The 17,215-nt window shown below is 38.6% G+C and overlaps 1 pseudogene; it reads left to right on the forward strand.

Annotated features, from left to right (window-relative positions):
* The first annotated feature begins 209 nt into the window (after window positions 1-209).
* LOC102156343 lies at window positions 210-16,379 on the forward strand (annotated as a pseudogene).
* Window positions 16,380-17,215: the final 836 nt, after the last annotated feature.

A 17,215-nucleotide genomic window follows, 5' to 3' on the forward strand; every position in this document is an offset into this window, starting at 1 on the left:
TGCCCACTGAAAATAATAAAGTCTTGATACTCAGTAAATTCTAAAAAAAAAATTGTTTTAATAAATAATGTTTTGGTTTTAGTACATAATTTATTGGAACTATTCATACTCCACCACACACACACAAACTCATAGATATTTGAGCAGTCTTGTTGACTAAAACATCTTGTTGACTAAAAATCATATATATATATATATATATATATATTCAAGTTCACAAAAAAGAATAATACACCACTGTCACTTTGGAACAGACCTGCATAGTTTGTGAGCTACAGCAAAAAATAAATGTGCTATACTCCACTTAGAGACTTCACCTTAAGAAGAAAAGTATTGTCTTTCTTTTCAGTTGTAAGGAGATTCAGTATCTATATCAAGTGTCCTGATAGCTACATCCTGGTTCTTCTATCCTTGCCTCCTCCCAGAGCCCCACCACCTGGGTTTGACAGCAGCAGAGGATGAGAATGGACATTTATAACAGATCTGTCTGCAAGAGAACTGTGGTGCTATTTGCTACTGCTATTTTAGCAAGGGTCTAGACTTCCTGGCTAGGAATCGGGTTCTTCAGTTTGATTGTCCAGAAAATACTAGAACACATATCGAGGGCAGATCGAATGGCCAGGTACAGAAAGGATAGCAAAGCTTTATTAATTTTGCTTCTCTCAAAACAAAAAGGGATTGTCCAGCAACTTCTCCAGAAGAAAGTGCCTGTGAAGGAAATCAAAATCAATCCAGATAAACTTATAGATGTTTAGAGAAAAAAAATGATTGTTTTTTTATACAAAGATCAAGATTTAAAAGAAAAAGCTCAAAGATGTTTTGTCCCCTACATACATTCAAAGTAGCTGATGAAGGATAAAGAGGTATTTGAAGTAAGAAAGTTACCTGTACCTGAATATGGTCTGTCTCTTGGTCCTGCCGTGACACCACAGGTAGGATTTCTTCAGAAAATGCAGAAACAACCCACCAAAGAATTATTCATGAGTTAAGATAATAAAGTTATTGTGCCAAGAATTGTTCCCTCACTAATGATGAAATGAAAGAATTTAGAGTCCACTTCACTGAGAAAATGTCCATTCTTCAGGAAGGTGGGATAGGACCAGAAGGGTCAGAGTTCAGACTGGCTAGTGGTATTAGTGGTGGAGAGGAAGAAGAGAAGGTAGGCGGGAAGAAATGTCAAAAGAAGCTGGGAAAAACAAAAGGGTGTCAATCTCAATCTGTTGCTAACATTGATGAAGTACAGAAGATCAAGGAAGGTCCTACACTGTTCTTGGACAGAGATGAGGAGGAGGAAGAGACTCAATACTGATTTCTTCAAGATGAAGTGGCACAAGGTCTTTCGGGTTGGACCTTAAAGAACATAAAGCATTATAGAAGAAAACAGCTTCTAAATCCGGTGTCAAGAAGAAAGTGACCATGGTTGCAGAAGCAAAAAATATATATATAATGGAGAAATATATATATATTATAATATAATTATATATTATATTATGATAGATATATATATCATAATATAATTATAATTATATTATATTATGATATATAATAATATATAAATGATTATATAAAGCGAAAGATTATATAAAATTACAAAAAATGTATTTGTTTAATCAATTGACATATACCTGCATTACGTGTGCAAATGACTGGGGAACTTATGTGTGCAAATGACTTAGTTCACAATAGCTTCTTAACTCTGTGTGTAGTGTCTGCAAAGTATGTCGAAGGAGTTGTTAAATTTCTATAATCAAAAACATAAATGCAGCATGAAGAGTCCATATTTCACAGCAAATATGGAGCTGGGAAGAACCTTAAAATATAGGTGGTCTCTCCTCAGCTGAGAGAATGGAGGCGCAGAAAGGTTAAGTGACCTCACCAGCATCACACAGAGCACTGATTCCCAGAGGAGTGCTGGGACCATGTTACTTCTCCATTAATTCTCCTGTGAATCATTTTATGGCTTGAAGACTCCCTGTGCAATAAAAGTTTATTATCCGTGTGTCAGGAACTTTGCTAGGTGCTGGAGTTACAGCGATTTATGAGACATAGCCTGTGCCCTAAAGGACACTACAGTCTAATGGTAAAGGTAGACACAAAACATGCTATAGAAACTAATAAGTGAAATGCATACAGAAGAGAAACATGTAACTCAGTCTGGAGGGGTCTTGGCAGAGATATTGGAGAGAGTGGCCTCCAATCTGAGTCTTAAAGGATAAGTAGGAGTAGAATTTTTCCAGATGGGATAGGGGAATGGGGGTAGGAAAAGCCCTATGCATTGGAAAGGATTAGCTAGGCAGAGATACAATAAGCAAAAGCAGTTTGATATATTGGGGAAGGGTTGAGGTGTAGAGAAAATATGAACAATTCACCGCTGCTGGAGTTTGAAAGATGAAGAGGAAGTTAGTAGGAAGTAAGTCTGCACGAGAAGGTCCAAACCTTAAAATGCCTAGTAAGTCACAATTAGAGAATGTGGAGTGATTGGAGAATTTTCAATAGGAGTGTCATATTGGGTTGTATTTATGGAACTCCGGTGCCAACATGATCTAAGGAGTCAAGGAAAGCTGGTAGATTAGCTAGGAAATTGGTGCAATAATTCAGTTTTGAGGTGCTGGAGACATGATTTAGGACAGAGAAATTGATATGAGGGCAGAGGAGACAGATTTAGAAAGATAGAGATATGTAGACGTTGTGAAAGGTTGGGGCACCTGGGTGGTTCGGTCAGTTATTAATCATCCGACTCTTGGTTTTGGCTCAGTACATGATCTCAGGGTCATGAGCTGGAGCCCTGCATTGGGCTCCATGCTCAGCTCAGAGTCTGCTTGGAATTCCTTCTCCCTTTCTCTCCCTCCCCCTCCGGGCCTCCCCCTGCTTGCATGTACGCTCTCTCTGTCTCTAAAATAAATACATAAAATCTTTTTTAAAAAATGCTGTAAAAGATTTCTTACTCACATAATGAGGTTTTCTAGGAGACCAGGGTTTGATCGCCCAATGGCACCAAAAGAGAAAGTAGGCTCTCTTATCAGCTTGACTAGATGTCGGAAAGACAGGGACAATGGGGTGTAGACCTGGAAATCTGGCCTCAGTCAAATATTAAACATGGAGCCAGTCCCTTGACTTACAAAGGGATTGCCTCGCCTTCTGTGGCCAAGCATTATACCAATAAGATGAATGGCTAGAAATAGCAGAGTTAAGGCATTTATGTTCTTCAAGCTTCAACTACTGACACAGAGGTTCCAGTGACCAGGAATATTAAAACCAGGAAATCAAGGCGACAAAGGGCAATCCAGGACTCAAGAAAGATTTCCATTCTAGAGGGGTAGTGGGGCACTCAATCCAGAAACTAAACCCAGAGTGCATAAATCCAGCCAAAGGAAGAAACCTAAGAAGGCAAGATCCAAATGCCAGAGCTGCTGGTGATCAGAACTTCAGAAGTGCTCAGGAATTTGGCTGGACTGAGCCTGCAGGTGAAGGTTATTATCCATTACATCTGGGAGACGCCAGAGTCATGTCACATCTTCAAGAGCTTACAACCTTGTTAGTAGAGAGGAAAAAAATCCTATGAAACAATACGTGGTGCACCTTATCACAGATGACAACCGAGGCCATGACTGGAATGAAACCTCGAATTATCAAAGTTCAAATTTTAAGACACCATGCCAAGCTTATAAACCCACACGTCATATCCTTGTGGTTAATCCAAAGAGGAAAGAAGAGAGATTTTTCAGTTTTTAAGGGCAAGCAGCCTGCCCGAGAAGGCTTGAGAAGAGGATAAAGATCCTTGCTGGGTTTTTGACAAGACTCCCTGGATACAATTGAAATTCTGCTACTCAGATTGCTGAGAGAATCACCCAAGTAGAATTTAGTCTTCTGTTAAATTCTTTACTTTTTTTTTTTTTTTCCCAGAAGTCACAAACTGATCCATTAAACTCCTGCTTTCATTTAGCAGTTCTCTCTCTAAGCTGACATCCCATAACACAGGGATATTTTCCAAATATATTTATGCCATCAGTGAAAAGAATTCCCACCATTAACACACTGTCAAAGACATCATCACTGAAACTGCTAAGTGTTTTTACAGAGTCATGGAATCTCGGCAGTTTATTTGAGAGCCTATTGTGCATATTTGTACCTCAAAAACTCAACCATCAGCGGGTCCTTATTAACCATAGGTCTCATAATGTCACTCTGTTCTGGAGGGAATAGGATTGCTGATTAGGCTGGCTTTTCAATAATGGAGGACCAGTGTCATAATAGAAGGCAGAGGAGTTTGGAAACAGGACAATATTTTCTGGGAGCTAGATGATATATAAAACATTTCATTTAGGGGTGCCTGGGTGGCTCAGTGGGTTAAGCAGCTGACCTTTGGACTCAGGTCATGATCCCAGGATCCCAAAATGAGCCCCAAGTCAGGCTTTGCTTGAAGATTTTCTCCCTCTGCCCCTCCCCCAACTTGTGCACATGGGGGTGCGTGAGCACATGCTCTCTCTCTCTTTCTCTCATATAAATAAATCTTTAAAAATATATTTCATAAAAAAACAAAACAAAAAAACAAAAACTAAATTAAAAAATAAAAGTATATTTCATGTATCATCTCTGAACAGTCAACAGTAGGAACTTCTAGGGAACATATTTTTCAAAATAGAGTGTTTTGAAATTCTCCTCGTACAGCACAGTGGTTAAAATCGTAGGCATCAGAACCAGAAATCTTGGGTTCAGATCTTGGTTCTGACACCTCCCACATCTGTCCGTCTCTCATCCATAAAAAAAAAAAAAACAAATACGAAGAAAGCAATTAATAACTGGACTTGCCTCATAGGAAGGTTGGGAGGAATCACTATTCACAACATGCATAGGGCAGGGCTCAGATTACAGCAGCATTGTACAAACATTAGATGAGTGTGAGCTATTATTTTTCTTGGGAGTTGATCCTGATAGGTCATTCTCTCACCTTTCTGTCTGAAGACTGATAATTAGAGTGTCAGACTTTTCGTTGTTTACTCATGTGCTGAAATCAGGGCAAAAACTCTACTGTGAGTACAATAAATCCTTTCAATTGTTGCCACATTACTGTAGCTTTAATTCTTCAGTTAATTCCCCAAATTGGCTCAAATTCTCTATCATCCTTGTCATTTCCACCTAATTCCATAATTAATTCGTGACAGGATTTGCTTCCCAATGCTATTTGCCTTCTAAAACAGTCAGGGATTGGAAAGCAGCAGTGTAATTGCCTTGAGAGCATTTTGCTTGGTTTCCATGAACCTGGTTTTGGATATATTCTAGGAAAAAGGATCCAAGACTTGTAGAATTCAAAATCTCTTCTTGGCAGTGATAGCGTTTGACTCTGCACAGATTGTTAAAGAGGTGAGGTACTTTGCTCAGCAGGTGAGAAAATTATTTCTGTTAGCCATTATGACTGTCATGATTTGGGGAAGCAATTCAGAAAACCTCTTTCATAATACTTAAAAGGTTTCCTTGACTTTCACTAAAATAACAGGGGGCATCAGCAAAATTCATTTAGTCAAAGCAAAGTGATAACCAACGTAATCGTCATTTTGGGGATGCATTATTCATTATGTCAGTCGTTAATTCAACAAAAATTTATTGGGTGTTTTCTATGTGTCTCTTACTGTTTTGGTCTTGCAATAAAATCGTGAATAAAACCTGGGCCTGGCATCCATATGCCATTGTCTAATAAATTTTAGAAATACAGTTTTGAATATTAATTTTAAGTATCTATGGCTATTACTGAGAAAGCATTATTTCTTCTGCTATTACTTCTGACCAGTCCCAATATTATTCTGTGCATAATAAAATGAATGTGCTTAGATTGTAATTTAACCTCAGAAATTTAGAAATAAAGATGAACCTGGGGGAAAATCTCCTCAACCATTGTATATGTATCCCTGTGGGTAATTGTTAGGTCTCAGTGCCTTCTGTAAGAGGGATCGTTATTTTACTTAGTGGTTCATAACTGTTCTAGACTGAAAGACCCTACAGAGACTGTTTTTATTGGTCTTTATATTTTCAGTGCGTAGAAGAACATCTGGAATAATGGCTTTTAATTCTGGCATGTATCATTATTTAATCTCTTATATAGCCATAAGAATATGGTTGTCTGGACCCACAATATGGGTCTACTGATGAAGAATCTTCCAACGTATAGACATGTCTATTTTAAGATAGCCCAAAGAGGTTTTGGATGCTTAGTTCAACTTGAGGGTTGAGTCTCACCATTCATTAATTGAATCAGTAAGAGAACAAATTAATGAAAAATGTCATCACAAATTTGTACAAAAATCATGCCAGCATATTTCCTTGATTTGTGCAACCCAACTCAAAGCTTTTCTATAATAGAATTCAAAGTTAATTAATTAAACACGTCTTCATGCCAATCTTCCATTTGCAATTATCCAATGTGTCAATAATATATCTGTATTTCATAAACTTCTATATTTGCAAAGTAGAGCTGTAAACATTAGAGATTAAGAAGCTTTCTCTAGGCTGACTCACAAATTAAAGGAAAGGTTCCCAAGATGTGAGCTAGTTGGTTTTTCAGGTAAGTAGGGTGAGTGGGGAGAAAAAAATCATGCAAATATCTGGGACCTGAAGGTCAAAATCAGAGATACTAGGAGTGAAGAGCAGCTGGTGTTCAGCGAGCAGCCAACAAGTTTCAAGAGAAATTAATGATTCAAAGCAAGTACTTGCACTAATATTGTATCTCCTCTTTTCAGTATCTATTAACTTTCTACAGGAAAGGTAACATTTTTATAGAATAGATAACATTTAAATATAGGATCTTAAGGAAGAACTGGTAACATTATGGATTATGTGAGATTTACATAGTCTTAAATGAAATCCTGATTCCTTCCCAAACTTTTGCACATTTAGGACATGCCTAGAATATTTTTTTAATTCTAGTAATATTGAGAAAACATATGGATAAGAATAAGCTTTGCCAACAATTTTAAGCTCTGAATAATTGCAATGCAAGAAGTGATTAATTACTAAGTGTTTTAATACTAATTCAATTAACTCCATTCATTTTCCACACCACACTGTCTTTAATTAGCTGATTTGCCATTAAAAACAGCACATTTGTGGCAAGAATTGTACAGGAAAAGAAAAGGAACATGCTGTCATTTGAATTCAAATGCTAATTTACAACTAGAGCCTAGGGAAAGAAATACATTTTGTTTACAAAAAAAAAAAAAATCAAAAAGAAAGAAAGGCAAACAAAAAAAAAAACTACCGCTAGACAATAGTAAACATATATTCATCTAACTCTCAATATCTTTTATAATGTAAGCTTTTAGAATGGATTGTAAGTTAGGAACAACATTTCAGGAATTCAAATTTAATATAATTGTAATGTTTTACAAAAGCATTTTCTCTTCCAGTGTTTTTACGACAGAATACAAACATGTTAATCTAATTGCTCATGACACCACTAATTCCCAAGATTGGATCATTTGATTTTCAGGATAGGTGAGAATCTGATTTCTAGCAGAAAAGAACCATCATTATAGTGGAACTTAATTGAATACTTGACCTCAACTTGATCTGCAAAGTTATTAATGGGCTAGCTTTTATGTAAATTGATATTGCTTTGTCATCTTCTCCTTTCCATTTATATAAAGGGCATTGTGCATTGGTTGCCTGGAAAAATTAGTTACAATTAAATAATAGCACGGAATATTTTAGTCATTTATAACTTACCTTTCTGAATTGCAGATCATTTAATATCAGCGCCAGTGTGCCTTCTCTATTATAATGTTCTCAACGCAGCAGCATGTTCATTAAATACCATTGTTAGAGCATATGTCATTGTTTTGTAATCTTTGAAGATTTCAATGGTGCAAATGTGAGTTGTTCTGTGGCAAAAGAAAAGCAAAACAGAAGCCAGGGTCTATTCAGAAAGGTTAAAATGGCAGACAATATATTCCAATCTGATTTTAATCAAGAAATGAAAATAGCATCTAGTTGTATATGAAAAGCACTACATCAATAGGATAACCTCTATTAGCCCATCATTTTGGTTTTCAATTGTGTTATTGAAACGTTTTAATTAAGGATTTTTTTATTTCCATATAGAACAAAACATACTAGTAAAACATCAACTGATACCAATTTATTTCAATTAACATAAGCAATATCAAGCATATTCAACTTTTAAAACAGATATAAAAACACTTTCATTTAAAAACTGCTACTCTGGGATCCCTGGGTGGCGCAGCGGTTTGGCACCTGCCTTTGGCCCAGGGCGTGATCCTGGAGACCCGGGATCGAATCCCACGTCGGGCTCTCTGCATGGAGCCTGCTTCTCCCTCTGCCTGTGTTGCTGCCTCTCTCTCTCTCTCTCTCTCTGTGATTATCATGAATAAATAAATAAATAAAATCTTTAAAAAAAAAAACTGCTACTCTTTGAAAATCAAAGAAAAACTTGTTATCAGCTCTTATAATTGTTCATGTTTACTAGAGGCAAGATCAGAAGCTGCAGCACCAAGATAGTTCAGAAGAAGGTATTTCATGAAGATTCATCACTACTCCACCCGGTTGCTTTAATGTGCTGAAAAATGATGCTTAGCTTATGGCCTAGCAAGGATGAATTTTGGAGATGAGTGGTAGCTTGCTTTTAGCACCAGCTCCTCCACTTTTTGTAGCGCCCGTTTTCTTCTTCTTTTCTGATTTCAGCATGCCCTCTGCCATTACAGTCCTTGCTTTTCAAGTCACCAACAGCACGCTGTAGCTTGGAAGGCCTGATGTGATCCGTCTCCCACTACAGCAATAGAGTTGAATTTGCCGAGATCTGCTCTGGGCTGGGAGTGAGTGCTGAGACAAGACAGGGTAATGTGTCAATGACAATTGGGATGAGTGTACTGGCAAAGCCAGCAACAGTTTTATATGAGAAATCGCTCACTCCTATGCCCCATGACAATTCACTCGACCGGAATCCACCACGGTGAATTTAGATCCTAGATAGTGGTCAGAGGACCATGGGAAAGTTAAAGCAACAAGGACAGGGCATTTCATATTATGAGAATTACATTTGGCTCACATACATCTGTGATCTATGGCATAGTGGTTTACAGGAAATCCTCTGAAATCAGATATATCTGAATCTGACTACCAGCTTCAACACTTATTAACTATGTAATCTTGGGCAAAAACATAAAGCCATTAAACCTCTGATTTCTCATGGAAGCATAATAGTACTTTTCAGAGAGGATTATAGAATAGACTAAGTTACATAACGGCTTCTAGGGACTTAGCACAGCAAGCCTGTGGTTATTGTTCAATAAAATTATTGTTATTATTGTTATTAATTATTATTATTGTCATCCAGGATGCTGAGCAATCACAGTGTTCATCAAGTAGTCCTCTCCATCTCCAGCTTCCACTGCAATTTGCTGGGACCATGTGATTACTACCGGTGAACGAAATGTGAGGGACGACGGTATGTGTCACCTCCGGATTGAGGCAATTAAGAGCTGGTGTGCTTCCTTCACCTCTCTCTAATTCCCTACTTGCAGTGACCTTGGATACCACAGACTCCAGATAATATAGCTGCAAGGTAGGTGGGATTATTCTATTTTGCTTCAATTTACTTATAACACAGCCTAGTCCAAACTGTCCAAATACCAGTATTTTGAGATCAAGATGCTCCTATTTTATACTAGGAGAAATAAGGCTCAAAGATTTTAAGCAATTTCCCTGAGACTCCAAAGATAGTGATGTTACCAGGATTAGGTTTCACATCTTTGCATCCCATGGGATGTTTACCAGAAAGAGCTAGAGAACTTGGATTGTGACCACCATAATCAAGGAACATTTATGATGAAGATCTGAATCTGGGCAAAGGCTCTCAACCAGCCAGCATTGCCTTTACAATCTCTAGATTTACCCCTCACCAAAGGAGGCGCTTGTAGAATAAGAAAAGCCCAGTATATTAAGCTCTTAGTATGCGTTGTAAGAAAGGTATTTTTATTATAATAGGTGTCACCTGGTGGTAGGTTAATTATTAAAATATCATCGACTTCACTGGGGAAAAAAAAAAAAGTTCCTTGGATTGGTTTTCCACACATGTAGTGTTCCACAGGCTCAGCCTGTCACCTTGAAAAATCAGAGATGTTGAACACAGACCACATTATTCCCTCCAGAAATGCAACTCAGTAATTCAGGGCAAATGAACTAAAATTTGCTTATCTTATTCCTAGGAGGATGTGGCTTTTGGAATTCTCACTCTTTCTTTGACCTCAAATAGATTTAATAGTCATTCTAGAATCAATAAATTAAACCAAGAGCCAAAATTTTTACTATCTGAATTGATTGATCTCATTGATGTCTTGCTGCTTCCCACCCCCACCCACCAAACTCTACTCCTAATTTGCCAGGTGGAACAAACACGATCAGGCTCACATCTTGCCTACTATTTCAAGGAAATTGCTTGCATTCTGAGTACTTTCCATTCTTAATAGTTTTTGTAGAGACAAATTGGTATTCATTATGTTTCCTTTGGAAAAAAATGCATTCAAATTTTTTAAAGTTTCAAAAAAAAAAAACAAAACACCTTTAGCTGGTTTTATTTTCTTCCTCAATGTGTACTCAGGGCCCATTCTAACACAGTTTATACAAAAGCATTTGCTTTTTTGTGCCAATTCTAAAGAGCAATAATGTTTCTAAAGAGAAAACTTTGCTTTTAGCAATTACAGCTGAGTTTTAACAGTTTTTGAGTAAATGAATCATACAATGGGCGCTGGATATTTCAACAGACCTAGGATCTAGTTTTGGTTCTTCCAATAACTAGCTATTTGAAAATAGAAAACTCACTTACTCGTATTGAGGTTTAATTTAAAATCCAGTAGTGTGGGAAGACAAAGTTCTCTAGGGTCACTTCCACTTCTAACTCTGTACATCGGCGTATACATGGAGCTTTTAATTTAATCTTACCTGGATTTGGGCAATGTATTCCTAGCTAATCCTCTGTATCTAATCTTTTATCCACCACTCACCAAACAGTTCTCTTCCCTGTAGTCACTCCTTTTTCAGTAGCTTTATAAAGTTATAGTATGCATATGATAAAAGTTCCCCACCGTAATTGCATTAAGTCAACAATTGTTAGTAAATGTAGAGATTATTTATCACCACAATTTAGAATATTTCTGGAAACCCCAAATCTCTTTTGTACCTGTCATGTTCAACCGTGACTGTTGCTAACAATCCTCGGCAATGGCTGACCTGCTATGCATCTTTGCAAATTTGCATTTTCTGGGCATTTCCCCAAATTCGAATTATAAGATATGTGGTCCTTTGTGTTTGGCTTCTTCTGCTTTGCATAATATTTAAAGTTTCTACCATATTTATAGTATATATCAGTAGTCCATTCCTTTGTATTGATAAATAATATTGCTTTACATGGATACTACCACATTTTGTCTCTCCATTGACCAGATGGTGGAAACTTGGATTGTTTCCAAATTTTGGCTATTGTGAATAATGTTGCTATGAACATTTGTGTACGTACTGTTTTGGGAACATACGTCTTCTTTTCTTTGGGGGAGAGTATTAGCGGTGAACTAGCTGGGTCTTATGGGAATGGTAAGTAACTATGTAAGAAATCGATTTGCTTTCCGAAGGGTTGTACCATTTTACATTCTAAGCAGCAATGTAGGAAAGATCCAATTTTTCCATCCTGGTCAAACCTTGGTATCGTTTCTCACTTTGGTTATGCCCATTCTAGTTGGTGTGTTCGCTGATTTTACATGTTAGAATTTGACTGACACTTATACTTCTAGGAATCAACTTCATCCGAGTGGATTCTTTAGGATTTTCTTCAAATAGTATCAATAACATACAGACGGTTTCTTTTACTTTTCCAATATGAATCAACCTCTCTCTCTCTCCCTCCCTTCTCTCTCTCTCTCTCTCTCTCTCTCTCTCTCTCTCCCTCTCTCTCTTTTATTGCCTTATCACACTGCTTAGAACTTCAGTTAACAACTTGGAGTAGAATTGGCAAACCAGACATCTTCACCTTATTTCAAATATTAGAGAAAACATACTATCTTTAAACATTAACTTTGATGTTACCTGTGAATTTTCAAAAGATGCCCTTTAATAGGTTGAGTAAGTGCTTTTCTGTTCCAATTTTTTGGGGGAGCTCTTATGTCACAATTTTTTAAATGCTCTTTCTACCTCTATTGAGATAATCATGTTGTTTCTGTCCTTTATTCTACTAATATGGTCTAATCATATTAATTGATTTTGGATAGTTCAACCAATTTTGCATTCCTAGGATAAGCCCCACTTGGCCAAGGTGTATAATCCTTCTATACATTGCTGGACTCTGTAGTAATTCTCGGTAAGGATTTTTTTGTGCATATATTTATGATGGATATTGGTATGTCCTATTATTTTCTTGTGAAGTTTTTGTCTTGCTTTACTTACCAGGGCAACACCAGACTCATAGTTTGAATTAAGCAGTGTGCCCCTCCTGTCTATTTTCTGTAAAAGTTTTCGAAGGGTTGTCATTCATTCTTTAAATATTTGATAGAATTTTCCAGGGCAGCCATCTGGGTCTGGGTTTTTCTTTGAGGGAGATTTTTTAGTTAGTTATTCAATCTGCTATTGAGTCCCACTAGCTGATTTTTGGTTTCAGTTACTGTCCTTTTCCTTTCTTAAATTTTAATTTACTTCTTAATTTTAATTTATAATTCATTTTTAACCATATCTATTTTTGATTTATTGTTGTCATGCTTTCCTTTAAATCCTGAAATATGCTTCCTTTTAGTTCTTTGAACACATTTATAGTTGCTTTGAAGCTTTGGTCTGCCAAGTGCATCATCTGAGACCCCTTCAGAGACAGTTTGTATTGACTGTTTTCTCCTGGTTTAGGCCACACATCTTTGTTTCTTTGCACGTCTCCACATTTTTTGTTGAAACCTGGACATTTTAGAGAAACACGTAACAACTCTGATTTATGATGTTTTTTCTTTCCCTGCGATGATGGTGGTTTTATATTTGTCATTTCATTTACTTTCTTATTTTCATTTAATAGTTTCTTGGGCTAAATCTATGAAATCTGGCTCTTCTTTAGTTTGCAACTATTGATACCTTTGCTCAGTTCTTTTTCATTATTCTTGGTTTGTTTTTTCTTTTCTTTTCTTTTTTTTTTTTCTTTCTTTTCTTTTCTTTTTCTTTTCTTTTCTTTTCTTTTCTTTTCTTTTCTTTTCTTTTCTTTTCTTTTCTTTTCTTTCTTTTTTTTAAGAGATCACCCAGTGTTGGCATACTTTAGTCATCAACTGCTGATTGGACATAAGTTATGCTTACCCACCTCAGTCCAGTGAGCTCTTTGTGTGCTACATATGAGATGGATGTGCATATGTAGAAAAGGGAATTCAAATTCAGATCATTCTCATGTCTGCTCCAGATTTTACTTTCCACTGGGCCATTTTAAGTTTCTTTGTGTGCATGTGAGCATCCTCAGTTTTGGTCAGGAGTATGTGGTTGGTGTAGGTCTTTTCTCTCATCAGCCTTGGTCAAACCTCAAGCATGTTCCTACATGATTGGTCCAACAATTACCCCATCGGGCTAATAGATCCATTGGTCTTCCTTACACTAAGAGTGGGCATCACCACCACTACAAATTGAGTTAGTCCCTTCTGATGGCACCAGAAGCTGCTCACCTTATGGCTTGCCCTGCTTTGGTAGAACTTTCAAGTCTATTAACTTCTGGTAGTATGGATGGTTAGGAAACAACCTTGAGCCAGAATATCACAGATTCCCACTCTTCTGGTGATAAGTTCAGCAAGTTTTATTTTTAAAACAAAAATACTTCTCATATTCTTTTATGCCTTTGGTTTTGTTAATTTCCACATCCCTGAAAAGGGTTTTGTTGTTGTTGTTGGTGGTGGTGGTGTTTGCTATATTTCTCCCTGCTGCCTCCTTCTCCTTCTAGTCTAGTACACTAGCTTTATTTGATGAACTGTGTTCCCCTCCTGCCACATAGGTTTCATAGCTGGTGTTTTCCTGCCTGAAACACCTTCTCCCTCTCTCCTCGACGCCACAGTTAACTCTTCCTTTCCCTTATATCTTAGCTCAATCATCATTTTCTTATGTTTCCAACTAGATTGTCTTATTAAAAATTCTTGAGCAACCAATAATTCTATACTTTAGCGTTTACCACATTTATTTCCCCCCTTTTTTTCATTACAGGCTGAGAAATAATCTGTTTTGCTCTCCATCATATTCTCAGTGCCTGACAGGATGCCTGGCATTCATTAAAATAAACAGCTGAGGGATTATTTTCTTAAACATTTCTTAAATACGGGGTCTGATTATCCTGAGCTGGTAAATAAAGTTTGACACATAATTTCTTTACATCTACTATGAACCAGACACCTTGGCAGGCATATAGAATACAAAGATAAATTAGATGCATTAATGTCATTTTTGCACATATTAATGCAAATGGACATTTTCTGCTTTAACATTATTACAGTAAAAAAAAAAACTATCCCTTGAACGAGGCTGGATAATACTTCTCTCCACAATTTAACTTGACATAGGCAAGACAGTTTATGCAAAAAAAAAAAAAAATATATATATATATATATATATATAATTGGATACAAGGAATTAGTGTTTTGAAGTCAGATTTTTTTTTAAGATTTTATTTATTTATTCATGAGAGATAGAGAGGCAGAGACACAGCAGAGGGAGAAGCAGGCTCCATGCAGGGAACCCGACGTGGGACTCGATCCTGGGTCTCCAGGATCATGCCTGGGCCAAAGGCAGACACTCAACCGCTGAGCCACCCAGTCATCCCTAAAGTCAGATTTTCATGTTTTGCAGTTTTCTTGTATTTCATATACAAATTTGTTTCTCTTTCCTGGTGGTAAAAGAGATAAAAGTACAAGAAAAGCATATTCACTTTATACAGTAAATATTTAAACATGATGTTAGAGGCAACTCAATCAAATGACAGAAGTCCGCAGGTTCAATTTTCCTGTAAAATCGGACTTTCCATCACTTACATTTGAGCAACATAGAAACAGAGCAACAGAGCGATTTTATAATATTTTGCTGTCAGAAGAAAAAGGAATAGAAAAGTAGAAGGTAGAAGAAGAGAACAGGGAGAGAGAAATGGGAGAGGACAAAGAAAAGGAGTTGTTGCTCAGGGAGCTACTGCGGAGAAGGGGCCCATGGTTCTGGCTGGCTGCTGCAGGATTGGCGTCACCGGTGGGGACCAGTATATGCCTCTCCTGTTGGCAGCCCTGGAGACAGGACTTGCTGCGACCCGAGGATTCTAATCAAAAGTGATAGATAACTGTCTAGTGTTTTGCACAAGAATAGGCTGGCCCAGATAAGGGCCTTTCCTTTACCCTGAGTCCCTAAATGAGAAAATGTGCAGGCCCAGGCCCCATAAGGCCCACAGCCACGATCAGGAATGGAGACATAAACCACCATTGTTGAAAGCCTCGAGGAGTTTGGGGTTATGACGATCTTGTCCAGGAAAGAAGGACCAAAATAATGAGCATTGTAAATGGTGGAGAGCTTTGTGAAGGGAAAAAAAAAAAAAAAACACGGATGATTCTGTATTCCCGCTTTTCAAATGTCATTTTATCCCAATGAAAATAAACCACCTGGTGAGCGTCTCCAAAAGTTTGTGCACACGAACACTACACACCGAGAACAGTGAAGCAAGTTAAAACAGCGGCCACCCCAACGAATGGATTTGTTTACCCCGGGAGCCACTGAAGGGAGTTAGCTTCCCAAAGAGGCTTTGATAAAAGAACGTACTGCCCAGGCTTTACCCCCAGGAGGTGGAGCTGAGCTTCCTGCGCTCTGGCTTCCCAGCCAACGTGAAGGGTAACAGCGTTTGAACTTCAAAAGGTGGAAGGAAAAGAAAAGACACTGAATCTGGGGACTCCAGCCGACTAGATGCCTAAAAACTGTGAAAGTGGGGGGTCTTAGGATTGCTTTTTTAGAACAACTCACTGCAAATCTAAGAGCCAGGCAGCTTAGGTAGCCTCCCGACCCACCTGAGAATCTCTTTTACTAGTTTCGCACCTCGTGATTTTATTTTTCACACACTGTGGTTTTACGTTAGTTTGTTTTCTTAAGTTTTAACTTAATTTTCTCAGTCTTCATCATGAAAGGGCAAGGCGAGTCCATTTTCATGAGCTCCTTTTTCCCCAAATGAGGAACGTCAAAGGACAAGGGACACAGGCCTTGATGTGTCCAAGGCTTCTGTTAAAGGAGGTTTACTGGAAAATGATGATACAGAGCGGCAAAAGCCAGGGGGCCGGTTGCTCCTGACTACACCTGGGGCAGGGCCTTCCCAAGGGCTTGCGAAGAGGCCGCACGTGTGGGCGATCACCTAGGCGCTTTGCCCACTGAGGACTCCCAGGTCCTCACCTGCCTGGGAATTACCTGCGAGCTAAGCATTTCCACGACGCCCAGTTCCCACTTGCAGCTCAGGCCGCCTCTCTCCTGCCACGTTCCTTCTCCCCACACTGTGTCATCGGAGAAGGTAGGGGTCCTAGGGACAGACATCGCCTCTGTCATCCATTCCATATTGTGGCTAGCTTTGGGTTTTCCTCATTTTTTTTTTTTTCTTTTTAAAATTTCTGCTCTGAGCTTGCAGGCTAACGAGAGACGTTGGGTAAGTACAAAAGGATCATGCAGGGAGGAGAGGGCTGTGATGGGAGCAGGCGCAGACCCAGGGCCCACAGGTGTGTGCAGGTAAGCGGCTCAGCGGGGAGGCCTCGGGGAAAGCAGTGGGGGTGGCCTCGGGGAAAGCAGTGGGGGTGGCAAGTGCAGCAGGGAACTGAAGCTTCCCTGTTCCCGGTGACACGGCCGGGAAGGGACGACGGACAGGGCTGACAGGCAAGTGACTCCACGGGACCTAAAGCTGCCACGTCCAAGTGGCTCTGTGCTCCTGTGACTCCAGTCTTCCACTCACCAACCCACTTGGGAGTCGCACGGAGGGCCCTGCTGCTGCACCCACGACTCCTTCACTGACGGGAAGGCTGATCCCTTGGTGGGGAGGCCTGCTGGGGACATACACACCTGTCTTCTGTTTGGTTGGTTTTTCCTGTGTCTTGCTGGTTCCCTAGCATGTCTTCTTACCAAGTGTCCCAAGGGTAGCCAATGTCCAATGTCTGTGTTCCCTGAAGAGAGGCTACACTGACCATCTCTAACTTTCCCTGGAAACAGC

Source organism: Canis lupus, chromosome 3, assembly GCF_011100685.1.
Source record: "Canis lupus familiaris isolate Mischka breed German Shepherd chromosome 3, alternate assembly UU_Cfam_GSD_1.0, whole genome shotgun sequence".
NCBI lineage: Eukaryota > Metazoa > Chordata > Mammalia > Carnivora > Canidae > Canis > Canis lupus.